At 39.0% G+C, this 22554-nt stretch overlaps 1 protein-coding gene across 3 annotated transcripts in view; it reads right to left on the bottom strand.

Annotated features, from left to right (window-relative positions):
- LOC149538878 (outer envelope pore protein 21, chloroplastic-like) overlaps nt 1-22554 on the bottom strand; it is a 242304-nt gene that overhangs the window by 90864 nt on the left and 128886 nt on the right. The gene's annotated exons all lie outside the window — the stretch shown is intronic.

Here is a 22554-nt window from a genome sequence, read left to right as displayed (position 1 = left end):
TTGATCTATGTATGAATGCTTGTCTGATATAGATCACAGGTATATATGTGTCCAAAAGTCCAATGTTCCCGAATGGTTTCGGTAATGTTCTCGAAAGTTTCGAAAATTTCTCAAACGGTTTCGGAGATGCTCCCGTATTGCGCAGTCACAACCCATGTTGCGTGGCCTCAGTTGCCCATGCTACGCGGCCTTTGTCGTGCTACGTGGCCACTTTCCCAAACGGTTTTGCAGATGCTCCTGTGTTGTGCAGCTACTACCCGTGCTACGCAACCACTTTCCCGAACGGTTTCAGAGATGCTCCCAACGGTTTCTACTCTGATACCACTGACATGTTCCTGTCTTCCTTTGGAATCAGAATAAGACAATAGAGTGATGGTGTATGGTCTACTGTGCAGGTGATGTACAGTTGACGAATGGTATCGGAGAATAATGGCTCAAGTAAGTTGGTACGCAGGTCACAGGAGGCCGTACGGCAATCAAACTTGGATGTATGGAAGATGTCTACTCATACGGTAGAGAAGACAGTCCATACAGTGTTTGAAGGAGAGTCTATTGGTTGTACGGTGCAAACAACAAGGTTGTACAGGATAGTCTATAAAGGTCGTTCGGTGGACACCTCAAGTATGGCCGTACGGAAGCTAAAGAAGGCCGTATGGTGAATATAGAAGGTTGTACGACGATTTCAGAAGGCCGTACAAGGGATACGAAATGATGAGAATGGGTGACCGTACAATGTAATGGTGGGGCAACTTATGGAGGTCAAAAAGAGTCGTACAGAAGGTAGCATGCAATGACGGATAGATTACAGAAGGGAACGACACAATTTTGTAACTTAACTTTAATTCCAAGTATAACAAGTAATGTTAAAACAAGAATGGCGAAGTGAACACAAGTAACTTCAATTACTATTTGCCAAAAGATGTTTCCCCAATTTGCTAGATCCAAGCGAAGTAATACATGCAACAACAGAATAGGGTGAGGGTTGAATCCCATTAAAACTGCACGAGCCAAATAGGGAAGATCTTTCACTTCCAAAATGGTGAACGATCCAGAACTCCAATAGGAATTCGTAGTATATAGAAAATAATCAAAAATCATATCTACGACTACCTACAGGCTGTGCTTAAATACCTGTCGGGGAAAACCTTTCCAAGGGTGTACAAAGATAGCCGATGGCAACATTTACCAATGGAAACTAAAATAAAAATAGGTCCGAGATATATTAAATCAATCGGAACCACAAATCCAAATATTAACTTGGGCCCCATATAATTTAATTAAAGTAACTAATTAAAGGTCCTTATATTATTTAAATTCTGAGACCAATTAATTTATTTATTTAATTTAAAAATTACATTAAAATTTGGAGACATGACTCGCTACCTAAAGATTGCTTGCCTTCAAGCGATCCGTCATCTGACAAAACACCAACAGCTCCAAGGTCCCAAATCAAACGTGTAGGCAAGACAAGTGAAATGACATCAGCCCTTCACAGCACCAGATTGATATCAAACTTTTGCTGCACCACTCTAATATAAACATTATCATATCCTAAGTCACCAAGATCCCAAACCAAACATGCAGGTGAAATGAGTGAATTGTCATCAAACCTCTCTTGCACCCCACTATCATTAAGCATCCGTTGTGCCACTCTAATATAAACATTGTTGTAGCCTTCACCAGGATCCCAATGACATAAATAGATACAATCTTTCATGTCATTATGTTCAAAAATCTCTTTCGGTATACATAGACGATGTTGGCACAAACTTACCCACTGACACAACCACAACAATCAACTATTATATTCTTGACGGATGAAACCTTGACAAAGAGAGCTTCAATGGTGAGAATGCCAACAAAGGGGGGCTCGACTATGAGAACCTCAGCCATATGAGCTTCGGTGAAGGGTGCCATGATGATGGGGAGCCTTAGCAAAGAGTACCTCAATAAAGGGAACCTTGGCAGAAAAAACCTCAACAGAGAGTACCTCAGTGACAAACAAAATTTTAGCTACAGATAAAACCTCAATGGCACATAGAACCTCAGTTGAAGCCTCGATGATGGATAGCGCCTCGACAGTAAGCAATGTTTCAATGGCCATAGACGTAGTTATTGCGACCAATGCAGCCATAATGAGGGACACATAATAACCATGATGTCGTCGATGGATACAACTACAGTGACGGATACATCCTTGAGAATAGATATAGATTTGACGTCAATGACGGGCACAACGATGTTGACAGATGCAACGACAGTGATGAACATAATGATGGACTTGGCAATGGACACGGTTGCAGTGATGACAATGGTCACAATGAAGATGATGGCGGTGTCAAACATGGCAACGGGCAAGGCAGAAGTGATGACAACGGACACAATGACGATGACAGATATGGCGACGGTGACAACAACGAACACAACGATGGTGATGGACACGAACTTGACAATGAAAACGGACTCGATGTCAGTGATGGACACGATGATGACAGATACGAACTTGATGAGGGACACGAACTCGGCATCGATGATGGACATGATAGTAATGAACACGAACTCAACGTCAATGACGGACACGACAATGACAAACATGACAATGGTGATGGACACAAACTCGACGATAGACTCAGTGTCGATGATGGACACAAACTTGACATTGGTAACGAACATGATGGTGATAGACACAACAGTGACAGACACAACGACGCTGACCGACATGATCTCAACGACGGACAGACTAGGCGTCGGTGATGGACACAATAGTGACGAACACGAACTCGACGACAAACGCGGATGCAGCATCAGTGACGGACACGATAGTGACAGATACGACAATGGTGATGGACACAAACTCAACAATGCACACAGCCTCGTCATCAGTGATGGACACGAACTTAATGACGAACACAAACTCGGCGTGGGTGATGGACACAATGGTGATAGATATGATGACGTTGATGGACACAAACTTGACGATGAACACGGACTTGGTGTCGGTGACGGACATGACAGTGATGAACACAACGGTGACAGACACATTGACAGTGACAGACATACAACCTTAGTGACGGACAAGACCATGATGATGGATATAGCTTCGGTGACAAACACAGAGCCTCGACAAAAGGCATAGCTTCTATAATTGACACAACTTCGGCAACTAATGGAACTTCCTCAACGCGTAGTGCCTTGGTGATAGGCACAACCTTGGGCACAACTTGATCCGTCCATGTCTTCACAAGATCCGTGCAAGCAACCTCTTCATTTTTTTGGTGTTCTCCCCATGTTGGTGTAGTAGAAAGATTTAGCAAATCCTCCTGGAGCGGCCTTGTAATCATGTCGTCATTCTCCTCATGTAAAGCATCACCCTTATCATTGACATCCAATCTCTCCCACTTGTGCAAATGAGATATTAGTTTTTCACAATGCTTGAAAACATTTCTGACCAATCTATATGTTGCTATAGAGGGGATACATTCCAAATTATGAACAGCCCATAACATAGATGTGATGGGTTGGGATATCTCATCCATCTCTTCAGTGCACGAAATCATAAGACTCCATAGCAATTGAAATCTTAGTATCATGATCTTCCTTGATGACCAAGAAGTGATGAAACATATCATGGACCAAATTTTGCAACTCAAGGTCTAAGAGAAGGTTACTTACTTTAGCATTTGCACAATTCTCCAATATTGTAGATCTCCTACCAAAAGGGTCACTATTGAAGTCGTTGAGACTTTGAAAGCTGTCAACTATCAATTGCAATATCTCTATCATGGTGTTATCATCATACCGTGCTTTTGGAGCCAAAATTTTCAAGATCTCACAAGACATGCTGCAACTGCCAATCTTTTATCGTTGTCATGGTGTCTCAAAAGCTTAGGTTGACTTAAAGCCTCCTTAATCGACGAGAGGATTCTCTATATAAATCTTGAAGGTAATTGGTTCACCTGACACAAACAAACTTCCAATATATCTAATGGAAGATCAATACCCTCGCTGAGCTCTTTGCCAATCTTTTGTAGTGCTTTCAGCCACCACTCTCCATCGCTATCCAGTGCCATAGTGTGATCCAAATACCAAAATCTCTCAATCATCCCAGTAAGCTGGCAAGATCACCAGCTCTAATACCACTCTAATGTTCCCAAATGGTTTCAGTAATGTTCTAGAAAGTTTTGAAAATTTCTCGAACGATTTGGAAGATGCTCCCGTGCTGCACGGCCTTAGTTGCTTGTGTTGCGCAACCACTTTCCCGAATAGTTTCGGAGATGCTCCCGATGGTTTCTGCTCTGATACCACTGAGATGTTCCTATCTTCCTCTGGGATCATAATAAGACAATAGAGTGATGGTGTATGGTCTACTGTGTGGGTGATGTACGGTAGATAGATGGTATTGGAGAATGATGGCTCAGGTAAGTCGGTACAGAGGTCATAGGAGATTGTACGGCAGTCAAACCTGGATGTACGAAAGATGTCTAGCCATACGCTAGAGAAGACAGCCCATACAGTGTTTGGAGGAGAGTCTATTGGTTGTATGGTGCAAACAACAGGGTCGTACAAGATAGTTTAGAAGGCCGTTCGATGGACACCTCGAGTATGGCCGTACGGAAGCTATAGAAGGCTGTATGGTGAATATAGGTCTTATGGTGATTTTAGAAGGCCGTACAAGGGATACGAAATGGAGGATGAGAATGGATGACCGTACAGTGTAATGGTGAGGCGACTTATGCAGGCCAAAAAGTGCCATACGAAAGGCAGTATGCAATGATGGATAGGTTACGGAAGGGAACAACACAATTCTGTAACTTAACTTTTAATTCCAAGTATAACAAGTAGTGTTAAAACAAGAATGGAGAATTGAACACAAGTAACTTCAATTACTATTTGCCAAAAGACGTTGCCCCGATTTGCCAGATCCAAGCGAAGTAATACATGCAACAATGGAATAGGGTGAGGGTCAAATCCCACCGAAACCACACAAGCCAAATAGGGAAGATCTTTCACTTCCGAAATAGTGAACAATCAAGAACTCCAACAGGAATTCGCAGTACATAGAAAATAATCAAAAAGCATATCTACGACTACCTACAAGTCGTGCTTAAATACCCGTCGGGGAAAACCTTTCCAAAGGTAGCCGATGGCAACATTTACCAATGGAAACTAAAATAAAAATAGGTCCAAGATACATTAAATCAATCGGAACCCCAAATCCAAATATTAACTTGGGCCTCATATTATTTAATTAAAGTAACTAATTAAAGGTCCTTATATTATTTAAATTCTAAGACCAATTAATTAATTAATTTAATTAAAAAATTACATTAAAACTTGGGGACATGACAAAAGGCCAATGGTTGTTTTCCCATTAAGAGGGAATCCACTAAGGATGAAATAGAAAATAAGAGACACAATGATGTTGGATAGATGGGTTTGATCTTCATTATGTATCTTGCAAATTCAAAGGGTTACATTCTTTGGATGTGAAGAGATGTGGCATTCCTTAATCACCTCCCTTTCATAAACAAGGATTAACCCCTTAATCACATCTTGCATCTTTCTATCCTTATTCGCTAAGCAACTTAATTACTGTAAACATTATTATGTCTCCTCAATTGTATCACTCCAAGATTTATACAGATCAATTTATGATGCTAATCATACCTTTCCCAACTAAGAGTTATTTGTCGTCTTTTTGACTAATCAATATTCATCCCTTGTTATTGACTCACTCGTCCTTGATAAATGTTTTTTGTGCCTCGATATTATGTCCTCTCTTTGATATGTTTGATCCAACCAATGCATGGTGATTTATAATGATCAAAACACTTATTGATGTTTGATCACTAGCATCTTCTTTTGTTTGGTCTTCTTATATGATCAATCTTCCATTACAATAAGGGATAATCAATATGCTTTGCCAGCTACTAAAACATTGCTACAAAGTCTATCTAATCAACATTTGTTATATAATTAGTAAACAACAGTGTGATGTAATATCCCTAACTGATTATTTGCCACAAATCTCTTGAGTTAAATCTCAGAAATTTTAAACAATAAGTTCTCGTGTGGATTTCAAATTTAACCAGAAAAACCTAATAAAATAAGATAAACCGAAGTCTAAGAAATGTTATTGCAATTTATTTCATCTGTCCCAAGCTCAAGGGTTTTCGTCCTCTCACCTGCTAAGAGTTGAAGCTTTCAAAAACTCTTCAAGAGAGAAAAATGTGATCAAACATATAACATAAACCAAGTATGCTGAAATGAGTTTGTTGGCTAACAATTTTGTTAAGTCACCGAATGCATAGCTTACAAAATTGTGACTTTAGGCAATGGTGTAGTGAGATCAATCTCTCCCTTGAGCAATAGGGGACACTCATTCTTACCATTGGTGACTAGAACAGAGACCTAACTGAAACTAACAAAAGGGTGGTCCTTCTTAATCATTCCCTCTTTTATCAGGAATGATTCATACATAACTACAACTTTCAACTTAATAAAAGGTATCTATTGCTACGATAATATAGGTGGCTCTAGAGTTGATGAAAAAAGAACAATAGAAACAACAATTTACTCATAAATATTTTATGGATTGACAATAAGGGCCCAAAGTCTCTCATGATTAATCCATTTTGGTGAAGAATTGGAATAGCTGAAAAAGCACAAATTCTTTGCCAACCATCCAAACTGAAATAAGATACTCGAGATTAAGGCAAAAAGTTTTTAACTCCAAGCATTTGCAGCCACTATCTAACTGTAACAATCCCATTTCTAGAAGGTCAAAGTCTTTAAGAAACCAAATCGAATGCTCAAATGCTCTGTTGTGCTTCATTTTGTAATCACAAAATGGAGGCAACACTATGAAACTTTGACATAAAAGTTTCCAATTTCTCTAAGTTGATCTACTAAATGATTTGTGAAAGCTGATCAATTAATCTTTCCTAATTCATATTATGGACCTTTTATTGAAGGTTCTCGTCAAGTTTCCTATGTTTTTGTAAGCTTCATTAGATTTATCAACACTAAAGGCATATGCTTGATTTTTATAACACCTAAGATGAAGGAAGAATTAAGCAAACTAAGAGATGCAGGTATTATCAAACCTATTAGGCACTCACCATGGGTATCAAATCTTGTCCCAGTTAGAAAAACTATTAGTGGCATCAAATTATGTGCGGATTTTAGAAACCTTAATGTATCATCTATAAAGGATAACTATGATTTTTTCAACATGGAAGCTTTACTACAGAATGTAACAGGAAATGAGTTATTGTCCATGATGGATGGCTTTTCCGGATACAGTCAAGTCAAAGTTAGAAGGGGCTACAAGGGGCTACATCCTCATACTAGCTGAAAGGTGTAGCTTTCCAATTACTCTCCCAAGAGAGAACTGAAATCTGAATTAATAAATCAAGCATTCCCAAAAGAAAGAGTCTTATCTCCTTTTAACCCCATAGCTATGACTCTTCGACTTCCCTCCTAGCGTTTTGTCTTATCTCTCCTTGTCCTTTTGTCCACTTTGTAATATTAAATTGACCTTTTTATAATTTAAGTCTATGCTCTTCTAGTAAATTTTAACATTAAATATAGTAAAACTTCAATATTTCTAATGTCCAAAAAGGGGACATTACAAATCTTCCCTCCTTAAAATTGCTTGTCCTCAAGCAATCAATATCAAGATCCCATACGAGTTTGCATATATCTCTATAGCCCAATCTGCAAACAAATCCGGCCATCCTATGAATCAATGTGTCACTGTGCAATCCATCTGGCAGCCAGATCCCTGGATCCCATATAACTCTATGAAATAACATTGCACCTGTATGCCGTACAACTCTGATCATCACTGTATCTAGCCTCAAACTGAATAGAATCGAAACAAGGTCCTCGAAAAGCCATAAATACATATGATCAACACCTGGATCCCAATACCTGTTGTCATAACCAGCCGATATGATAAGATAGAAATGTATCAACGAACTGTGCATAATCCATTAGATGATAACAACTTGACCTAAATAGATGATGTAATAAAACTGAGTGTAATACCCTGGGTGCAACCAATACCCAACTGTCATCTTCAATCTGGAGAACCTCCAGGTACATAGGTACTATGAATAAGAATGAAGTTGAAAGAGCATTCCCTATGATCAACACATAACTCTCCTCAATACTCCAACAAAAACTATCCAAAGGTTGGTGTATGTAATCTAACCAACTCCTGTATGGTGTGAAATCAGAAACCCTACTAGAACTGATCCAATGACGATCAACTGCAGTTAATTCACCACTTCCATCCCATGACCCATATTCATTGGTAGGAATCGTACAAGGGTTCCATATCCTAAAATCAGAATCATCTTCTTCATGATAATCAAATGGAGAGTCCTCGTTTATCTCAAAAAGGGGACTATCAGAAATCCAATCAGCATCAACTTCAAACATGGGGTTGTCGATTAGTTGAATGTAATCTGAAACTTTAATACTTGGTCTTTTAGGACAACTATCCAAGACATAAGTTTGTTGAATGCTATCAAGCTCAACAATCACTTCTTTGAAAAACTCTTTCCTTCACCTTACCCTCATGTTTCTGAGAGTGATTCGTGACCCTGATCTGATTTTTGGCTTCCTGAAGAGAAAATTGAGTTTCATCCAATGCCTCCTGAGAAGATTTAAGCCCCCTATTGAGCTCCATAATTCTATTCCTTTCTATTTTCAGCTGATCAACATCTATTTGAACAATCTTAAGAATGTCATCCCTGTCAGAGAGCAAATATAAATAATATGATTTCATAGTTTCAAGAGCTGTTTTGATCACTTGCAAATCAGAAACAAGTCCAGTTACTTCCACTCCCTTTTGAACCTTTCTATAGAGATCTTCCACCATCTTGGGAGTGCTGTCATAACGAACCAATGATGCTACAACCATGTTATTACTAAACTTCAACTGATGCTTTAAGGTATGCATTTTATTATTGTCCTCTTGACGCAGTTCATTGTCTTGCAGTGTTATCTTAGATTGTTCCTCTACACTCATGTCATAGGCATCAAAGAGATATGATTCATCATACCAAGATTCCATCTTGCTATAACCTTGTGTGCAACAAACCTCATCAACTTGCTTATCAAGGCTAACTTCCAAATCACCAACGAAGAAACTCGCACCATGTGTAAACATCTTCTACGTGACCGGGGGTAGGTTGCAAATCAAAGGTAGTTAACTATTCTTCTTTTTCAAGACCCTCTATTCGATGATTTTGGTGTGCCGGAAAATCTTCATACACATCTTTGCATCGATCTTTTGCAAAGAGATCCTGAACCAATTCCAAATAATTTATTTTTCCCTATCTGTCTTATTTTGCTGCTCTAGATAAAAATCCATGTAATCATTGAATGATAAATCATTTTGAATTCGGGTAGGGAGTTCTTTATATTCTCCATAAATGTCAAGTATTTCTACTCTTGTATCATATTCAAAATTTTGGGCTGACTATCCTTGTGGTTTCATAGAACGTTTCCTGATTTTATCCCAATCTTTTCCCATTGTTGAACTCCTTATCATGTTACTGTAAGCCTGACAAACAGCCACATCCTACCCTTAAAATACACATGTGGTATAAGATCTAATGCATCATGTTCTTAATCAAATGTACATTTGTTGTTGTAGATTGGATCCTTATAAGTTTGTGATCTATGTTGATCCACAACATATATTGACAGTTATGAATGCATTTCATCAGTTTCATGATCCATACTTGGAATTAGATGTCTCTATACATTGAGACCACGCGAAGACGCTTGCCACTATTCAAAACATGATCTATCTTTTTAAAATGTGTTCACTGCTTCGAATACAATGTTACTGCTTTTGCTGAAAGTTACCACTATTACATACTTTTGATATCAGGAATTCATGATTTGCATACGTTGTTAGATGAAATATTGTGTCTACCTAGAAATCGTCTTGAAGTATTATTAGCATCAATTACAATATTATCTTCAGACAACTCATGACTCATTAATCAGATGTATATTTGAAGACCTTTGCATGTGCTTTGACCCTACCTGTCATACATTCAACACTAAATAAAATCCGAATCTCCCTTGTAAGAGACACGACATACAGTCAAAAACAGAACATGGCGGAGATTGGGGTTCCTTCAAACATTTCTCATCAATAAATGGATGGCAAGTCATTGCTTATGAGCAAGCATCTTTCATAATAGGCTTCTCATTTCACCACTCCAGAATTATAATAACTTCACATCAATTCTGCAAACTCTGGGTTTTTTAATTTTTTTTAAGTATTCATGCACAAATTCATGTGTATTCTTCATGAAAGCAAGCTTTCTGCTAGTTCTTTGAACTTATAACAAGGTACAAGCCATTATGGGCAATCAACTACATCCTCAAGGTCAAGTGTATAGTGAATACCATAAGGATTTGATGACTTGAACTTCTTTTGTGCATATGTCTCATCAAAAGATTTCTAATAAACGCTATTCCCAACTTTAGTCCATCAGCTTTATGTAGCTTTCTAACAATCACATTTGCATCTGGCATAACACCAACAATGTGTGTGCTGGATGAAGCAATGTAGATATATTTAACAAAGCTCGTCCTACACATTCTTCTGTCGCCCAAGAGTAGCACAAAGCAAATTGGCAGCTGCATATAACAAAAGGTGCATCATGCTTTAATTCCTCATCTAAACAGATCTCATAAGCATCTGCACATATCAAGCGAGCTGGAAATGAAAATTTCATTCTTCTGTGTAATAGATTAGTCTCACAATTGTATCAAGTCCTACAATCTTCAATCCATAGCTTGATACTCTTAACCGATTCATGTTCAATAGTGTTTCTCACCTCGTGTCATTGATTAGGATAATATCGGCTATAAAACATAAGTCTTAGCCATCTTCTATTGAACTTGATATATCAATTCCCTCAAGCACTACACTTAGAGGTTAAAGGCATGTGGACTATCCTAACTCGGTGACTTCCACATTGAAAGTAACACACCCGCAATATGAGATATCGCACAGGTGGCGTATTGCAAGACTTACCAATTCCATGTTGAAGAGTCAAGAAAGTTGATATTGCCACATATTTCCTGGTTCCCAACAAGGTATCCAAAATCCAATGAAAATACTTACAGACTATCGTTTGACACATGAAGAATCTAGTAACATTTGCCCTACCGTTATAGAAGTGGTGTCCATGACAGATGTAGAAAATGGGCCCAAAATAAGTGACTTGCAAAGATATAGGTCAAGGACGTTAAACTCAAATGCTCAAGTTTCTATGCGACTATAGCGACTACACAAAATCCCAGTTCTGAATGACACTTTTAATAATCTCGACAACTTCCCATATCCACGGCTGCTATTGTTCAGCCTTCCTATGCCACACTAATTACTGAGCCCGATCAATCCAACTAATCCGGTCTGTGGAGACCCCACTTCTTGTAGCTTCTCCTCTACGTTTAGCTCTGCTATTATTCCATGCTACCACAGATATTAATATCTCCTACAAGCTTCCTATGTGACTCCCTTATCATACCCGAGCTTCCTCCACTGGTATCAAATACGGTATAGATATCTATCGTTCTTGCCTTGTCCTCTTTTTGCAATGATGAATTGCAGTCCACAAGCCCCTAACTCCTATTTCATTGGTCTGTATAGTTGCATTGAACCCATCAATGTTACTTAGCAGCTTAAGAAATCATTGACGATTTGAATGGTCTCCACTTCCTTACTGACTCCACCAATATTGATGCGATCTCTGAATCTTTAGCTTGACTCCATCATCAACTTAGGAATTTCAACCACCCAAAGTAAAATATTAAGAGCTAACGGGAAAGTTTCTACAATTCATGGCTTTGATTGTCTAGTACTCCCGTGCTTGGCTTATCATTGAAATTCTAGTCGTTGAAGATCTTCCAATGCCTACATAGGATGTCTACCACCACTACCAAAGTGTGTTCAGTTACAGCTATGCCCAGTGTGATGACCCGTACCTATAACTCCCCTAAAAGTTGATATGTTGCCACTGGAATGCTTGTACGGATGTCAGGAGTGTATGAACCAGGCTGAAGGCCATATGATGTGATTATGCATACCAAAAATGGTGTACAGTGGAAGAGATGATGCAAGGTCGTACGATGAAGTGAAAATGATTTGCGGTGGGTGTATGGTCGGAACTATTGGTCCGTACGGTGAGCCTATAGAAGTTGTACAATTGGGTATGTAGAGGTCGTACAGATGGTTGGGAGAAGGTACGGCTTAGCTTGGAGGCCGTATGGTGAGTAATGTAGAGTGTTGCGAGAGATGGAGGTACGGACAAGAATGATTTTGATCTGTGCTTTAAACTATTAATTCTAAATTCATCAGACAATACCAAACAAGAATAGAGATCCAAATACAAACAACCTTCAATTATTAATTGCCAAAAGACGGTGATCCGACTTGCCAGATCCGAGCGAAGTGTTACAAGTGACAGAACAGGGTGAGGGTTGAATCCCACTAAAACCAGACAAACCAAATAGAGGTCTTTCACTTCTGAAATGGCGAACGACAGAGAACTCCAACAGGAATTCGCAATACAAAGAAATAATCCAAATTGCATACTTAAAAACTACCTACAAGCCGTGCTTAAATTCCTGTTGGGGAAAACTTTTCGAGGATGTACGAAGATAGCCGACGGCAACACAAACTATGGAAACAAAACAAAAATGGGTCCGAGATATATTAAATCAATCGGCCCATTAACAATAGTTTGATTAATGATTTATTTTATAACACGAATATTACAATCCTCCCATCCCAAATTTTGCTTGTCCTCAAGCAATTGCAATGTCGGGTGCTAAAGAATGCGCTCACCCTCCCACATCGCGTCGTCCAATGGCAAGTGTTTCCAACGCACCAAATATTCCTTCACCGTGCAGTTTCGCAGGGTCTTCTCACGTACTTCAATGATCTCAACTAGTTCCAATATGACCTTTCCTTCTTCATTGAGTGGCAGAAGGTTTGTGGCTACCGTGACGTTCTGCCCCACAGCCTTCTTCAAGCATGAAACATGAAAGATGTTATGAATAAGGCTCCCATTCGGCAATTCCAGCTCGTAGGCAACTTAACCAATGCGACGAACTACACGATAGGGGCCATAAAATCGTGGCTTCAATTTTTTTTTCCCTTTTCCTTCAATGAGGACTATTGATATGGCTGGAGCCTGAGATAGACCAAGTCCCCTACTTCGAAACTCCTCTCCATTTGGTCTCTGTCAGCATACATTTTCTGTTGATTTTGTGCTCATTGTAAGTTTTCTTTCAAGCATCTGAGGATGTCTTGTCCCACCTGAAGCTAGTTGCTCGCCCTCGGAGCGCGACTGTCACCTAGAACTGTGTCAATAAAGGAAAGGGGTTCGTACCCATATAGAGCTTTAAATGGTGTCATTCCAATGGACATGTCGTACATGGTATTGTAATAATACTCTCCTAGATGTAACCATTTGACCCACGCCCATTGTGTCGAAACGTAGTTCTGGAGTTAACCTTCAAGCCGCTTGTTCATAATCTTCATTTGTCCATCTGTCTGAGGGTGGTAACTAATACTTGGTGACAATTCTATCGTTGCCAACCAAAATAGTTCTGTCAATTAGATACTGATGAATCTGCCATCTCGATCACTGACAATGTTTTGGGGTAACCCATGCAGATAAAAGACTTCTCTAAAAAAAAGATCGGCAACTTGTGCAGCTTGACAATTTGAGGGGATGGCGAAGAAATGTATGTACTTTGTCAATCTGTCAACCACCACGAAGATACAATCTTTTCAGTTCACCTTGGGAAGTCCAGTTATGAAATCTATCGAGATACTCACACTTATGGAATGGGCAGAGGTTGCAGTAACCCAACAGGTTTCGGATTTGTTCTGTTGGAAGACCGCACTCTCTTACATACTGCAATATGTCTCCTTAAAGTCCTTTCCATGAAAACCTCTCCCTGAGACGTCTGTACGTTTTGAGGAAGCTCGGGTTTCTTGCCAAGGGTGAGTCATGTACATCCTTCAAAATTTTCTGCTTCAATTTGGATTCCGGCACTAGAAATATTCGATTCTTATAATAAATGATGTCATCCACCACTTTGTACCGATCATCCTAGGTGTTGCCATCCATTAGCTCATAGGCAAAGGTGTTTTTGGAATATTCTACCAACAAATGTGCTTTCCAGTTGGATGAAATCTAGGTTAGTAAGTAGATGGTTGGTTTCCTAGACAAGGCATCTGCAACCATATTGTTCTCTCCTTTCACATATTCAATGTCAAATCAAAAGCCTGAATCTTGCTTACCCATTTCTATTGCCTCTCATTCAAATCCCATTGCTCTAGAAAATATCTCAAACTATAGCGATCCGTACTAATGACAAACTTGGCACCTACCAGATACTATAGGAACTTGGTTAGTGCATGTACGATGGCCAACATCTCTTTGTCGTAGATGGAATACAAGCATTCTATTTGCGTAAGCTTTCTGCTCTCATAGGCTATCGGGTGTCTACCTTGCACCGGTACTACACCAATGCCTTCTCCGAATCCATCGCACTCCATAATGAACGATTGAGTGAAATCAAGTAAAGCTAACATGAGACAAGTGCTCATTGCTTCCTTCAACTTATCTAAGGTGAGTTGTGCCTTTTCATTCCACTGGAAGAACCCCTTTCTTGTCAGATCTGTTAGTGGTGCGCTGAGCTTAGAGAACCCTTTTACAAACCTTCGCTAATAACTGCATTGTCCAAAAAATCCTCACAACTCCGTAAATGATTTTGGGGGAGGCCAATCAAGGATATCTTAAATCTTCTCCTGATGAACTTGAACGCCATATTTATTGACCACATGTCCCAAGTACCAAATTTCTGTCATACCAAATTCACACTTGGATTGCTTGGTGAACAAAGACTGATCCTTCATGATTCTTAGGACTTTATCCAGATGTTTCAGGTGCTCTTCCCATGTCCTGCTATAAATAAGAATGTCATCAAAAAATACTAGTAAGTACTTATGCAATTGTTTGTTGAAGATGCAATTCATGCATGATTGAAACGTAGCAGGTGCATTCGTTAATCCAAACGGCATGATGAGGAACTCATAATGCCCGTAGTGACAACGACAGACCGTCTTTTTTGCATCTTCCTCCCTCATGCGTATCTGATGGTATTCGGAATGGAGATCTATTTTCAAAAAATAGACCGCTCCATGCAATTCATCCAGCAACTCATCTATCCTTGGAATGGGATATCTATTCTTTATTTATTTCTGTTCCACACACAATAGTCCACACACATGCACATCATCTCATCCTTTTTGACCAATACCACTAACGATGCGAAAGGGGTAGAACTAGGACGGATCCATCCTTTCTCTAGCAGTTCCTGAATTGTCTTTTCGATCTCTTTGAATTTCTTGGGATGGTGCTACGGTGTGCTTATGACCAGCTTGGCTCGTGCTTCCAACTCGATGGTATGTTCAAACTCTCAATGCGGTGGTATGCCGGGAGGAATGTCTATAAAAACTTTATCATGGTCGCTCAAAATCTTCTAGAGATCATCATTCTAGAGAGGTGTTCATTGCCCTTTTATAGGGCCTGAAGAAACAAAACAATGTGCAGCCCAAGCAACGTCATCACACTGAAAAGTTGCCTCCATCCGATGTGGAGAAACTTCCTTCGGACCCTCATTTGCCATTCCACTGAGAACAACCTTCTTTCCATCAACAACAAAAGTGAAATCCATCTATTTGAGACTCTAAGTGTATTAATCTAGTGTCTCCATGCACTATATGCCCAAAATAACCTCCATGTCATCAAGATCCACTATAAAGAAATCCTCGGTCACCATGTGATTCGCCATTGTGATACATAGCTGAGGAACAAGGTGTATGCAGGGTAGAAGAGTCCCTACAGCAACCTTGACCTGAAATCTTACGTGTGTCTCCATAGGTAGACCTCTTCACTTCACCAAAGATGAGTTTATGAAATTTAGAGTGGCTCTGCTATCAAGCATTATCATAACCCGTTGTCCTTGAAGGGTTCCCCGTACACAAAATACTGTGCACCTCGGCCTACCAGCTAGAGCGATAGTTCCTCTGCACCGTACCATTGTTGCAATTCTTTCCGTACAGTTCAAACTAATCATGTTGGTGACGTCATGATGTTGGTTGTCTTCGATGGGTATTTCTTCCTGTTCGTCCTCATCATTGGACACAACCTCAATGTAATGGATCTTCCCTTTTCCGAGGCATCTGTGACCAGGTTCCCAAGGTCCCGTGCAATTGAAACATAGTTTCTTCCTTCGGAGCTCCTATCTAGTAGCTTTTTCCAACGACGGATTCTTCGGCGGAGGTTTATTATCTGTCCCTCGGAAACACCAATGATTTAGAATGTAAGTTTGTGAGGATGATGCTGATGATGCCATATTCCATGCCTTCTTAATGGCCTTCAACAAGGTGGCAAGATTGAACCCCTTTGCCCAACCTTTAAAGTGGTTTTGTCAGTTCGTCCATGAAGAGCACTATCCATCTTCTTTCAAAAATGTCCGTGAGCAAAATAGAGAGTTTCTGAAATTCCGCAATGTACTGGTCGACCGATCCAGTTTGTCTTAGTTGTGCCAAATCTTTAAAATTGCGTTCTGAATCTTTACTATCAAATCAATCTATCAATCTCTCAGTGAATTCAGCATAAGTATTTATTTGATCATGCCCCAATGTGATGGTGTCGTAATGCCACCATTCATGTGCAACTCCCTCCAAGTGCAATGCCACAAATTTAATTGCTTCTTCTGGCATGGGATTAAGTTAGAAGTATCGACCTTCATTACCCATGCTTGCACAGATATGAATCCGAATCTGTCAAATGGAGACGAATTTACTTTACTCAACTTCCTCCTAAGATCATCATTAAAATATCCTCTATTTCTGCCTCCCGAATATCTCATTCTCAAATTTGCATAATCTTTGTAGGATATATCTTCTTCAAAATTTGCATCCTTCCAGTCTTCTCTCAGTTGTTCTTGCATTTCTTCAAAGGTTGGTTGCTTCCCTCCAGGTGGTGTCTCTGTCCATGGTGTAAAAGACGGCATGGAAGGTCAAGAGCATGTTGAATGAGAGTTTGTTTTACCCGACACCAAGTCCGCGCTATGACCATTTTGTTCTTCAAATATTTTATTGTCTACCAATTTCTTGCGAGTCTCTTCCATGAGTCATTGAGTATCATTGATCTGTGCTTGATTCTTTACAAGTTCTCTTAGTAGTGCCACGAGTTCAGCAGCTGTGGGTTTCGATTCGGCAACCATTAAATCAACGAAATGGGTTCTTCTTCTCTTCCAGCTATAAACTCCCATTCACTGTCCACAAGCTGGCAGGGTCGAAGCTCTGATACCACTGTGATGACCCGTATCTACAACTCCCTTAAAAATTAATATGTTACCACTAGAATGCTTGTACAATTATCAGGAGTGTATGGACCACGCTGAAGGCCGTATGGTGTGATTATGGATACCAAAAATGGCATATAGTGGTGTTGTGAGGTTTTCACACCATCGCCCCAAACATTTTGGGGACCCCCTTTTTTGGGCAAGCCTTGGCAATTTTTGTGGATTTTCAGAATTTTTTCAATTGTCGTAGCAAATTTTTTGGAGTTGTCCAAAGGTTTTCAATTTCAAAATTTCACACTTTGGATGCCTTTGAGCCAGGAGGGATGTGGTTGGATTTACTTTTTCACCCGGTGTGAAACTTGATTTTCCGAAAAAATTTAATTTTATCCTTAGGCCAAACAAAATTAAAAAATAACATTTTTCGATGGTTAGAACAATATTTGGCAGGATAAATTTGCAAAATTTTGGACTTGGATGGATTTTTGAAAATTTGATATAATTGTATAGACTTGAACATTTTCAAAATGAAATTCTTTAGATTTAATTGTTTTGGAAAATCTTGAATTTTTCGATGAAAGAGAATTTTTTTGATCGTGAAATTAAAATTGGAAAATCAATTTTGGATGCTAAAGAAATGATTTATTTTGGTTAAAAAATTAAAATTTCGTTGCAAAATTAAAAGTGGATTAAATTGCAAAATTTCATTAAATATTGCTTAGAAGATTTTTAAATGTTGAAAGAAATTGGTAAATTAAAGTTGAAAATTGATTTTAGCTTGCTAAATCTGATTTTAATGATATTTTAACTACCAAAACATTATTAAATGCAAATTTTAACATCTCCAAGGCTTTCCTTATTTTATTTTGCAATTTTTGGTCATAACCGGCAATTAAATGGGCAAATTTCACTATAGGCAACATAAATTTTAGCATGGCATTTAAATCTAGGCCATTAATAAAGATGCTAATTTAAATTTTGCTTTACTCTAGGTCAAGTCGGCCAGCTTGGAAGGACAAGGAAATTTTGGTATAAGAGGGGCTCCCCCCTCTCTCATCTCCTCATTCCATCTTCCTCCTCATGTGCTGAGCAATTTTTCTCTAGAAGGGCAGCTGTTAATCTTGGGCGATTTTCTTAGGCAGATTTTTCCTTGCTTGGTGGCATTTTTCTTCTTCCATCTTCGGCAAATTTCTACCCTAAGCGATTTGGGAGCAAATCGAAAATATTTTTCTTGCTTGGACGATTTTATAAGGTCTGATTTTCTTTCCAAAGGCTGTGATTTCAATTTACAAATTTGGACGATTTTGTTGGTGAAGAGGCCATGTGATCCAAATGTTTGATTTTGGCAAATGTGGGCAATTTCAAGGAAGTCAAAATTCTGATTTTAATAGGGCATCATTATTTGCAAGGAGGCTTAACATTTCAATGTTTGATCTGAACTTGAAAAAGGCCCGATTATTGGTAAAGACAAAATTAAGGTAAAATTTTACTCATTTTAGAGGTGAAGATTGTTAAAGGCAGATTCAACTTCTTGTTCTTGCTTAGTTTCGTTTCCTTTATTTTCTTCTTGCATTCATCATCCACCACTTCATCATCCCATTGATTGATTGAAGTTTGGAGAGATAAGTGTAGATTTCATGATAGGACACTTGGCAAGGCAAAAATAAGCTAGACCACCCTAAGTTGAAGTTGGGAGATATAAATGTAGTCCATCCTAAGGTAACAAAGAGGCAAGAATAAATGGTAGTCCCACCCTTCAGTTAAAGGTTGGAGATTGATAAGTGTAGAGATAGGACTTGGCGAGGCAGAAATTAGCTAGATTTCATCGATAGAAAGAACGTTAGAGATTGGTAAGTGTAGTCCATATCACTTAGAACGAAGGGGCAAAAATAAGTGTTTAGGATGGTAGATGTTAGTGCAAGCAAAAACCCAAAGGGAATGAATACCAAAAAGACAAAGAAGACATAATGCCTAAGACTACCTTCTTCTCGAAAGTGAGGTGAATAAGTGACACCAATATCGCTACAGAGAACATGATGCAGTTAAAGGACAGATTGAAGGAAGGGCAATTCCCCGTGGCAAAGAAAATCTACAAAAGTGGAATTATACATGCGGCAGCCTTCCCTCCTACCTTGCCTTGTCAAGAATTGGTAATGGAGTGTGCATCTTGGTTTGATATTGTTACCAAATCCATCATTTTTGATGAAGGGAAGAAAGCGTTGGCCAACATCGGCGGACAAGTGGTCAAAGAAGCATTTAATATTCCCCAGTACAAAGGCATGACAATGGTAATGATGGATCAGGCGGCTAAGTTATTTCAAGATAATCATGAGGCTTACTTCATTCACCTAAAGCAAAATTGGTTGCACGAAGGCAAGAAGGGAGTTACCAAATCATCAAGGCTCACTATGTCAGATTTCAAATCAGAATATGGCAATCTCATTGTGCTTCTCAGCCGGATCATGGGCTTAGCTCAAGGTATGCAATTCAAGAACTAGATGCATTATTTTATTGATGGAACTAAAAATGGAAAAAGAAGATTTGATTGGGCTAGGATTATAAGTGAGAATTTAGAGTTGCAACTTAGGATTGTACAAAATCAAAAGCAATTATATATGGGGTCTTACCTCTTTTATTTGATTTAGAGGCGATAAAAATTGAAAAGTGGATCTCAAGAAAGAGTGAATCTCAACGAAGAGAAAATTTGGAGGAAGTTATTTGAAAATAATTGAGGCTAGAGACCAAAGGGATAATACAAGTGGACAAGAGGAGAACATCAATGAGACAGAATTTGGATCAAGATTGGATGAGTTGGGGAAGGTTGCCATCAAGAAGAAACATTTGGGCACCCTTGCCTCCCTCAATGCCTTTATCGGATACGCGAAAGGATATGAGAAGGATCATCAAAAAACATTGCAAGCAGCAAGCAACATGATGAATTCAGCTTAGCTCAAAATGAAACATACACTTTGCCCTCCCATGAAGGAAGTCAACGACAAGCTAGCCAAGTTCATTGGTTTGGCTAAAAAGATGAAAGAAGAGGGTGGAACTATATTAGAAGATTATTTGATGTAAGCCCAAGTGGCGAATTCTCCTTCTTCTTAGATAGGATAGGTTTTTGATTCTGATTGGCTAACATATTGGTGTCTTCTCATTGGTTGTCACTTTTCCTTTTCTTTTCATTGGTCCATTGATGAGGTGGCATCTTCTCATTGGCCGATGGGGTGGCAACCCTAATTTAATGTTTCTAGGATCCAATCTAGATCGTTGGTTTTGCCTCTTAATCTCTACCATTGGTTGTAATTTTGGCCTCTATATAAGGCCATTTTCACTCATTTGTAAAAGGACGAAGAAAATTGTTGCTAAGATAATACCAAATTGTTTCTCTTTATCATTGTTGTGACTTGCATGGTGATTAAGAACATTTGGTGTTATTGCATGGTCTCTACTTCCAATAGTTAATGTTAGAATTCCTTTGAAGTTGTTAAAATAGATTTCATTTTGAGAAAGATGCTAAGTAAGAGTAGATGCATAATTGCATGGTGATATTAGTGGATGTTTGATAGGGATTTATAAACTAGGCCACTAGCATCCTAGCAGTTGGTTAGGAAGCCTTGCATTGTAATCTAGTCATTTTCCCTTGAATCGTTGCATCTATGAAGGTATAGCCACTGGTTAGCTTTCATCAGATTCAATCCTCGTCCATTTGCTAATTTTTCCATTCATAGGAGTAGGAGTAGAGAAGCAAGTAGTCGAGTAGTTGGATTCCATTCTAAGAAAGTTAGGAAGGCATAAGTCATTTGAATACACCACCCATCATCACCACCATCAACATTATTTGGCGCTAGCATATTTTACAAACCCATCATCATCGCCATCATCCAAAAATCCAAGTCATCCTTGAAATGAACAACGTAAGGCTGCCTACGTGATTACCAGCAAATTACATTGATATAACTGAGTTAGTATCCACACGTGTAAGGAACATTGGAGTTTTTCTCATGTCTTCATGAGTATTAACTTTTCAAGAGAGGAATTGAGTGTTTGATATCCCATATCATGTGTTCAATTGCTATATGTTATGTAGTGGTACAAAACTGACATCAAAAGGTGGAAAAGATGATGCAAGGTCATATAGTTAAGTAAAAATGATTTGCAGGGTGGTCGTACGGTAGGAACTATTGGTCCGTACGGTGAGACTATGGAGGCCATATGGTGAGCCTATGAAGGCCGTACGATGGGCATATGGAGGTAGTACGGATGGGTATATGGAGGCCATACGGTGAGTAATGCAAAGTGTTGTCAGATATGGAGAAGGTACGGACAAGAATGATTTTGATCTATATTTTAAATTATTAATTCCGAATTCATCAGACAATACCATACAAGAATAGAGATTCGAACACAAACAACCTTCAATTATTAATTGCCAAAAGATGGTGTTCCGACTTGCCAGATCTGAGCGAAGTGTTACAGGCGACGGAATAGGGTGAGGGTTGAATCCCACCGAAACCAGACAAACCAAATAGGAGAAGTCTTTCACTTCCGCAATGGTGAACGACAAAGAACTCCAATAGGAATTCGTAGTACAAAGAAATAATCCAAATTGCATACCTAAAGACTACCTACAAACCATGCTTAAATACCTGTCGGGGAAAACTTTCCAAGGGTGTACAAAGATAGCCGACGGCGACACAAACTATGGAAACAAAATAAAAATGGATCCAAGATATATTAAATCAATTGGCCCATTAACAATAGTTTGATTAATGATTTATTTTATAACGGGAATATTACACCCAATTGATCCTTAATGGCTTAGAATGACGATAGAAAGTGGTTGATAGTTTAAGTCGGTAACCATGTTGGTTAATGGGTTACCCAGAAAAAAATGTTTAAACTAGTCAATATGATGCAGAGATTATTGTCTTCCAGCTCTATCACAAATTTAAAATTTCATGCACAATGGTAACTTTTCCTTCCCGGCAATAGGAGTCGACCTTGTCAAGATCTCGTGCCTTCCAGGATTATAGTTGTTATGCTATACCTAAAGCCACAACGAGAGACGGCTCCTCACAGCTATTAACTAACAAAAATATTTTCTTCTTCCAAACCAAATAGAAACTA

The sequence above is a fragment of the Cupressus sempervirens genome, chromosome 9 (assembly GCF_028749045.1).
Source record: "Cupressus sempervirens isolate cs-2001-9-10 chromosome 9, ASM2874904v1, whole genome shotgun sequence".
NCBI lineage: Eukaryota > Viridiplantae > Streptophyta > Pinopsida > Cupressales > Cupressaceae > Cupressus > Cupressus sempervirens.
The sequence above is the reverse complement of the archived record's forward strand: the minus strand, read 5'-3'. Positions and strand labels throughout refer to the sequence as shown.